The sequence below is a fragment of the Myotis daubentonii genome, chromosome 18, assembly GCF_963259705.1.
Source record: "Myotis daubentonii chromosome 18, mMyoDau2.1, whole genome shotgun sequence".
Lineage (NCBI taxonomy): Eukaryota > Metazoa > Chordata > Mammalia > Chiroptera > Vespertilionidae > Myotis > Myotis daubentonii.
Window position 1 is genome coordinate 6189790 of NC_081857.1, and position 7335 is coordinate 6197124.

Sequence of the window (7335 nt, forward strand, 5' to 3'; positions counted from 1 at the left end):
GGATTATGTTGGCTAAATGCTGATGTGGCCCCTAGCTCATTTTGTAACTTGCTACCTCCCTAATCTTGGGAATTCCTTGGGAAGATACAGGTGTCCCCTGTATCTTGACTCACAAACCCTATTTGAGGAAAAGGTTGGTGAAAAAAGGAACTGTTTAGTCAAAGGGAAAAACCCTTTGACTCACAAACCCTATTTGAGGAAAAGGTGGGTGAAAAAAGGAACTGTTTAGTCAAAGGGAAAGCAACAAAGGGAAGAGCAATTTTGCTCAAAAGTGAAAATGGTTCTTCTTGAATTAGTTTTATCTTAAAGAGTTCTTACAAAGTCGAGCCTCACTTTTTCTTGTTGCAAATGGGTTCATTACATCCTTTTTTCTTTTAGATCTAAGGATTCTTCGTAGGCCAGCTGAAAGTTTTCCCTGCATGGCATGGGCATTTTAAACATAAATATGTGCAAAGACATGTAATAAGCTGTAAAATTATTAGGGTTGTCATGAGCAAACTTTGGCAGAGGAAGGTGTGTGCGTCCATGCATGTGTGTGTGTTTTCAGAGAGATGTGGAAGGTCAGGCTACCATAAATTTAGGCCCCTCTCTTTCTTTCTGGATCTAAATAATTACTGGGTATTTTAGTCTATTAGTGGAGTTCCAAGAGAACAGGAATGAGGGAAGGTGAAGGCGAGGCCATAGGACCCCTAAGAGGTCCACTTCCCCTGCAAGTAGGGAGCACTTTTGGAATGTGTAATATTGCTTCTTAGGAAAGTGGTCATGACTGGTCCCCCTCCCACTTTAAGGACTTTGAAACGAATTATTGGCATTTTTGGAGCATCCCCTGAATTGTTCATTAATAGGGAAGGGCTGTTGGGATGCAAGATGTGAAGATGGATATGGGGGAGGTACCTGCTGAGTGAGGACACCTTACACTGTTGTCTCCTGTCCTCCCTTCCTTACTGTGCTGCGACTCTGATCATTCAGACCCAGTGGTGATGTACTCAAACCACAGCACCTTTACCACATGGGGAGACACCAAGGCAAGGCAGCCACCTTTGTGACAGAGTGGGAAACCATCGGGGTTTTTTTTCCTTTTAAAATACATTATTATTGATTTCAGAAAGGAAGGGAGAGGGAGAGAGAGATAGAAACATCAATGATGAGAGGGAATCATGGATGGGCTGCCTCCTGCATGCCCCACTCTGGGGATCGAGCCAGCAACCCGGGCATGTGCCCTTGACCGGAATTGAACTCAGACCCTTCAGTCCACAGGCCGACGCTCTATCAGCTGAACCAAACCAGCTAGGGCAGTAGGCAACCATCTCAGTCCTTAGGTGTCTTTGCTGCCTTTACTCAAATACCCGTCAGTTTTGGGGGGTGGGGTCTGGTGAAATGGCTGGTGCTTATAGAGGAAAGGATATGGTGTCCTGTGATCTATGACTTCATCCACCACTTGGTGCAGGCACACCTATCCAGAAAATCCTCCCCAACCTTCTCTGTATATTGAATCTCTATTTCCATCTTCAACAATTTTGGACCTTCTCTTTCTCTTTCCACTGGGAGGCCTTTCCATACTGATCTCCTTAAGATGCTTAAAGTGTATCAGCCAATAGCTAGGCTTGTTTCATTTGGTTCTTGGGTGAGCAAAATCCATAGGAAACCCACTCTTATTTAGTTAACATTGTAGAGATTTCCCTTTCAATAGTTTAACCACAAATGTAAAGAAACCCACAAAACTACAAGTGAACAGTTAGATGTCACAAAGGGTGTGGATCTGGAAGGGACATATGGAATATGGGTCTCCATTTTTACACTTTGTGTATATAATACAAATATGGGTTTTTATATTCATATATAGCTTTGTAAACATTTAAAAAAGTTAATTTGTAGGCCTATTTTACCCATATAGGCATTTTGGTGGGTCTGTGCTTTGCCTAGGAGTGTTTACTTTTATTATGATCATTTTCACTTCTCATAGGTTTAACCTGACATCAGAAAGCTTAAAAAATCAGGCAGCTACCAAACAATAATATTAGGTGATAATTCTCCACTTTTCCTATAGTGAATGAACCACTAGGTTCTTTTATATGAAATTTTTAAACAAGATTTTTAAAAAGATATTTTATTTTATTTTTTAATATATTTTTTATTGATTAAGATATTACATATGTGTCCTTATCCCCACGTTACCCTCTACCCACCCCACCCCCCCCCGCTCATGCCCTCACCCCCCCGTTGTCCGTGTCCATTGGTTAGGCCTATATGCTTGCATATAAGTCCTTTGGTTGATCTTTCCCCCTTACCCCCACCCTCCCCTACCTTCCCTCCAAGGCCCGACAGTCCAATCAATGCCTCTCTGTCTCTGGATCAGTCCTTGTTCATCAGTTTATGTTGTTCATTATATTCCACAAATGAGTGAGATCATGTAGTATTTATCCGCTCTCCAGTTCCATCCATGCTGTGACAAATGGTAAGAGCTCCTTTTTCTTCTTCCTCTTCTTAAAGAATACCTTTCAGCATTTCATATAATGCTGGTTTGGTGGTGATGAACTCCTTTAGCGTTTTCTTATCTGTGAAGCTCTTTATCTGACCTTCTATTCTGAATGATAGCTTTGCTGGATAAAGTAATCTTGGTTGTAGGTTCTTGGCATTCATCATTTTGAATATTTCTTGCCACTCCCTTCTGGCTTGCACGGTTTCTGTTGAGAAATCTGCTGACAGTCGTATGGGTACTCCCTTGTAGATAACTGACTGTCTTTCTCTTGCTGCTTTTAAGATTCTCTCTTTGTCTTTTGCTTTTGGCATTTTAATTATGATGTGTCTTGGTGTGGTCCTCTTTGGGTTCCTTTTGTTTGGGGTTCTCTGCGCTTCCTGGACTTGTAAGTCTATTTCTTTCACCAGGTAGGGGAAGTTTTCTGTCATTATTTCTTCAAATAGGTTTTCAATATCTTGCCCGCTCTCTTCTTCTGGTACCCCTATAATTCTGATGTTGGTACGCTTGAAGTTGTCCCAGAGGCTCCTTACACTATCTTCATATTTTTGGAATCTTTTTTCTTTTTTCTTTTTCGGTTGGGTCTTTTTTGTTTCTTCGTATTTCAGATCTTTGACTTGATTCTTGGGATCCTCTTGTCTGCTGTTGGATCTCTGTATATTATTCCTTATTTCAGTCAGTGTATGCTTAATTTCTAGTTGGTCCTTTTTCATATCCTCGAGAGTCTCACTAGATTTATCGAGGGTCTCACTAAATTTATTGGCGGTTTCCATAAAATTCTTGAAAAACCTTATAAACGTGGCCTTGAACTCTATATCCAGTCGTTTTCTTTCCTCCATTTCTGTCATTTGTGACCTGTTTCTTTGTGTCCGCATTTTTTATGCTTCCCTGTGTTGGTAGAGTGGTTTCGTGTGCTAGTTGTCCTGTAGGGCCCAGTGGCTCAGCCTCCCCAGTTACCTGAGGTGGACACTCTTGGTGTACCCCCTTGTGGGCTTTTTGCACAGTCTTATTGTAGTTATGTCTTGACTGTTGTAGGATCACTGGGAGGAATTGACCTCCAGGCCAATTGGCTGTGAGAATCAGCTGTGTCTGCAGTGGGAGAACTTCTGTGCTGAAGACACCCTTATGAGGCACGACTTGCTTCAGTGGGGATTTGGTGCTCACTGAGTCTGCATCCTGAGTGTGTCCTTTATGGATCTGAGGAGTTGTAATCTGGATGATCCCCCTCTGACCACTGGGTACACTGGCTCTTGGATCTAAGGAGGTGCTAATTTAGCCTCTGCCTGAGGTTACACAGCAGGAGCTACGAAGAGAACTGCAGATTCCCCTTCCTTTTTTGGAGTTTGGAGGTGCCCTGATGAGGCCCAGCTGTGAAGCAATGCAAGCTGCTGTGGGGCCTTGGGCCTTCTCTTGGAAGTTCTGGGTCTGTCTGGCCCAGCTGCAGTTAGGTAATTTTCAGGTTGCAAAGGGCCGGAGCATTCATATGCAAAAGCCTCTGCCGCAGCCTGGGTGGCGCAGGGTCTCAGGGAATCAAAGGGCAGAGCAAGCTGCTATGGCGGATTCTCAGCCCTGTCCTAAGGGGCCGCACGTCTCAGTGTCCCGGTAATTGCTGCGAGCACCTCTGAGGGAAAGCTGACCTCAAGTTCCGAGTTCTGCCTGCTGCCAGACAGTCCAGTTTCTCCCCATATGAGTCCTGGGTCCCCAGAGACTTCCCAGAACCGGAGTTCAGAGCAGCCGGGAGCTTGTGACTCCCTCCCAATTCAAAAAGACAGCCGTGTCCTCAGGTGCCAGCCCCGTCCTCAGGTGCCAGGCCCTTTCTGTGTGCGCGCGAGCCTCTGTACCTCTGCACTTTACTTCCACAGCTCCTCTGGCTCTCAGTGGGCTTTTCTTTCCTTCTAGTTGTAGAATTTCCACTCAGCCAGCCTTCCTGTAGTTCTGGATGATGTCCGTTTTGTCTTTATGTTGTTTTTTTGAAGTTGTTGTGGGAGGCAGCAATTTCCCAGTGTTTATCTATGCTGCCATTTTAGTTTCTTCCTAAAAGATATTTTAAATGGATTTTTAGAAATAAAGGAGAGGGAGAAAGAGGAGAAACATTGATTGACTGCCTCTTGCACATCTTATATATGAATTTCATTTCTCTGAATGTGTGTGTTTGTTACCAGATCATTAACAACTTGGTAGACTATTAGGCAGCATAACCTAAAGAGAAAATGAAACTTGGCAATTCAAGGTCGATCTGAAAGGCAAGTCGAAACATCTTAAAATAGCAGCATGAGTCAATGTTAAACTAACATTTGCTATTCATTAAATCTTTTTTCTAAACTTCTGGAAATATTCTTTTTGCTAAATGAAGTACACTTGTTTTTAAATACCAAGTAGTAATTGCATTCAACTGGTATTTCATTAGTAATGCCAGGCACAGTTGTCAGTGCTGGGAGATGTAGCCATGAACAAAATGGAAGGAAACACACACACACAAAACCCCTCTGCCTTTAAGGAGCTCCATTTCTAATGGGGAGGTATGCATCCGGGGAAAAGTTCAGAGTCAAGACTAAGCAAGGCCTGCCTGCGAGAGAAGAGGCTTTTCCCGCCATAGTGAGGCTGTGTGGTGGAGAGTTTGAAGAAGTGGTGAGGGACCGTGAAGGAGCTAGCATGAGAAACCTGGGGTGAGATGAAGGGGAGCCATCCTTCAGGGGTGGGGAGAGGAAGTACTTAACCTCAGAGCCTGTTCAGTGGGAAACAGAACTTCAGATCTCCTCAGTGCTCATTAACCTTTTGCGCTCCAACATCGAGGCTGACTTGACAGACCAGGTGCTAGTAGCAGGTCCAACGTTGAGCTGAGTTGGTGATTGAGCTAATTGGCAATTTCCGCCAGGGAACTACTGCAACCAAGAGAGGAAGGACTTCCAGTTTGGACCAGACTGTTTGAATTCCAAAAATAAAATTGGAGCGCAAAGGGTTAAGTGTGCATTGAATTGGTACCAAAAGGCTACATACTGTTAGACCCACATATGTGATGTTCTGGAAAAGGCAAAATCATGGAGATAGTAGGAGATCAGTGGTTGCCAGGGGCTGGGGGTGGTGGAGGAATGAACAGATGGAGCACAGAGGATTTTTAGGGCAGTGAAAACACCCTGTTATGATAATGTGATAGATACATGTCAATATACATTTGTCTAAATGCATGGAATGCACAACAGCAAGAGTGAGCCCTAAGGTAAACTTCAGGTAATGATGATGTGTCACTGTAGGTGTCGATGGTGAGAAATGGACTACTGTGGTGGGAATGCGAATAATGGGGGAGGCAGCAGGGATTATATAGGACATCTCTGCACCTTCCTCTCAATTTTGCTGTGAACCCAAAATGCTCTGAAGAAATAAAATATTAAAAAACAGAAACAGTTTGTTAACACTTGACATATTTTAAAAATAGAACTTTAATTCAAAAACATTTCCCTGTGAGGTGTCCTACCTTGTGCTTGGCACTGGGAATACAGAGATTAAATCAAAGGTCCCTTTTTTTTCTAGGAACTCACACCATTTGGGGAGACCACCAGGTAGACCGCATTGTGGTGAGAGCTAGAACAAAGGCATGCACAAGGTTCTACAGGAAAAACAGAACCGTCACTTAGCTCAGATGGTGTGGTAAGGGGGGAAGGCGAGAGGTGTTTCCAGAGTAAAGGGCATCAGAATTAATGGATGAGTTTGAATTAGCCTGGAGATGGGAATGGGCAGGTTGGAAGAGGGGTGTGTTACTAAGAGAAATTGGATTAAGAGTCAACTAAAAGATACCAGATATCAACTAGATGCCAGATGATTTACACACATTATCTAATCTTAAGCCTCATGTAAGATTCTCATTTCATCAATAAGGAGACTCAGATTTCAATGACTTGCCCATAAAGTGGGGAAGATGAGTGTTATCTTCTTTTTTAGACTCCCTTAGTCCTCTGTGTGTTTACTTTTTTTAAAATCTTCACCAGAGGATATTTTTTCCCATTGACAGAGAGAGAGAGAGAGAGAGAGAGAGAGAGAGAGAGAGAGAGAGAGAGAGAAAGGGCGGGACTGGGGTCCAGGGGAGAGAGAAACATAGATGTGAGAGAGACACATCTACTGGTTGCCTCCTGCACATGCCCCAAGCCAGACCAGGGATTGAACCTTCAATGGAGGTATGTGCCCTTCACCGGGAGTGGGACCTGCGACCCTTTAGTCCTCAGGCCAACACTCTAATCGCTGAGCAGAATTGGCCAGGGCTGTGTCTCTACTTTTAAAAGTGAAAGGGGAGCTAATTAGATCTTCCTGCCTGTCTTTCCCCCAGTGGAGAAAAATTGGCCATTTTCTTATGAATGGTACTGCTGAGAACAGGAAGCCCCAACTTCATGATCCAGGGGTCAGGGATGGGTTTTAGGGGTAGAGGGGGGAACAGGTATGCAGAAGCACTGGTGGGGCAAGTTTTAATTGGAGGACTTCCTGCTCTATTTTTCTTAGTGTCACTATGAAAAAGAAAACTGACTGAAAAGTGCATTATTGTATGCCGGGATATCTGGCCTCACGCAATACAGTGGGGCCTTGACTTACGAGTGTCCCGACTAACGAGTTTTTCGAGATACGAGCTGTCTCTCGGCCAATTTTTTTGCTTTGAGTTGCGAGCTAAAATTCAGGTTACTAGCCAGCTTCAGATACCCCACCGCTAGCTGGTGCAGCAAACGTCACAGTGAACACCACAACATCAGCCCAGCATCACGTGTCTCACTCGTTCACTTTTTGATTTGACATATGAGTAATTTGAGTTACGAGCTCTGTCACGGAATGAATTAAACTTGTAAGTCAAGGCCCCACTGTACTCCAGGGCCAGTCCT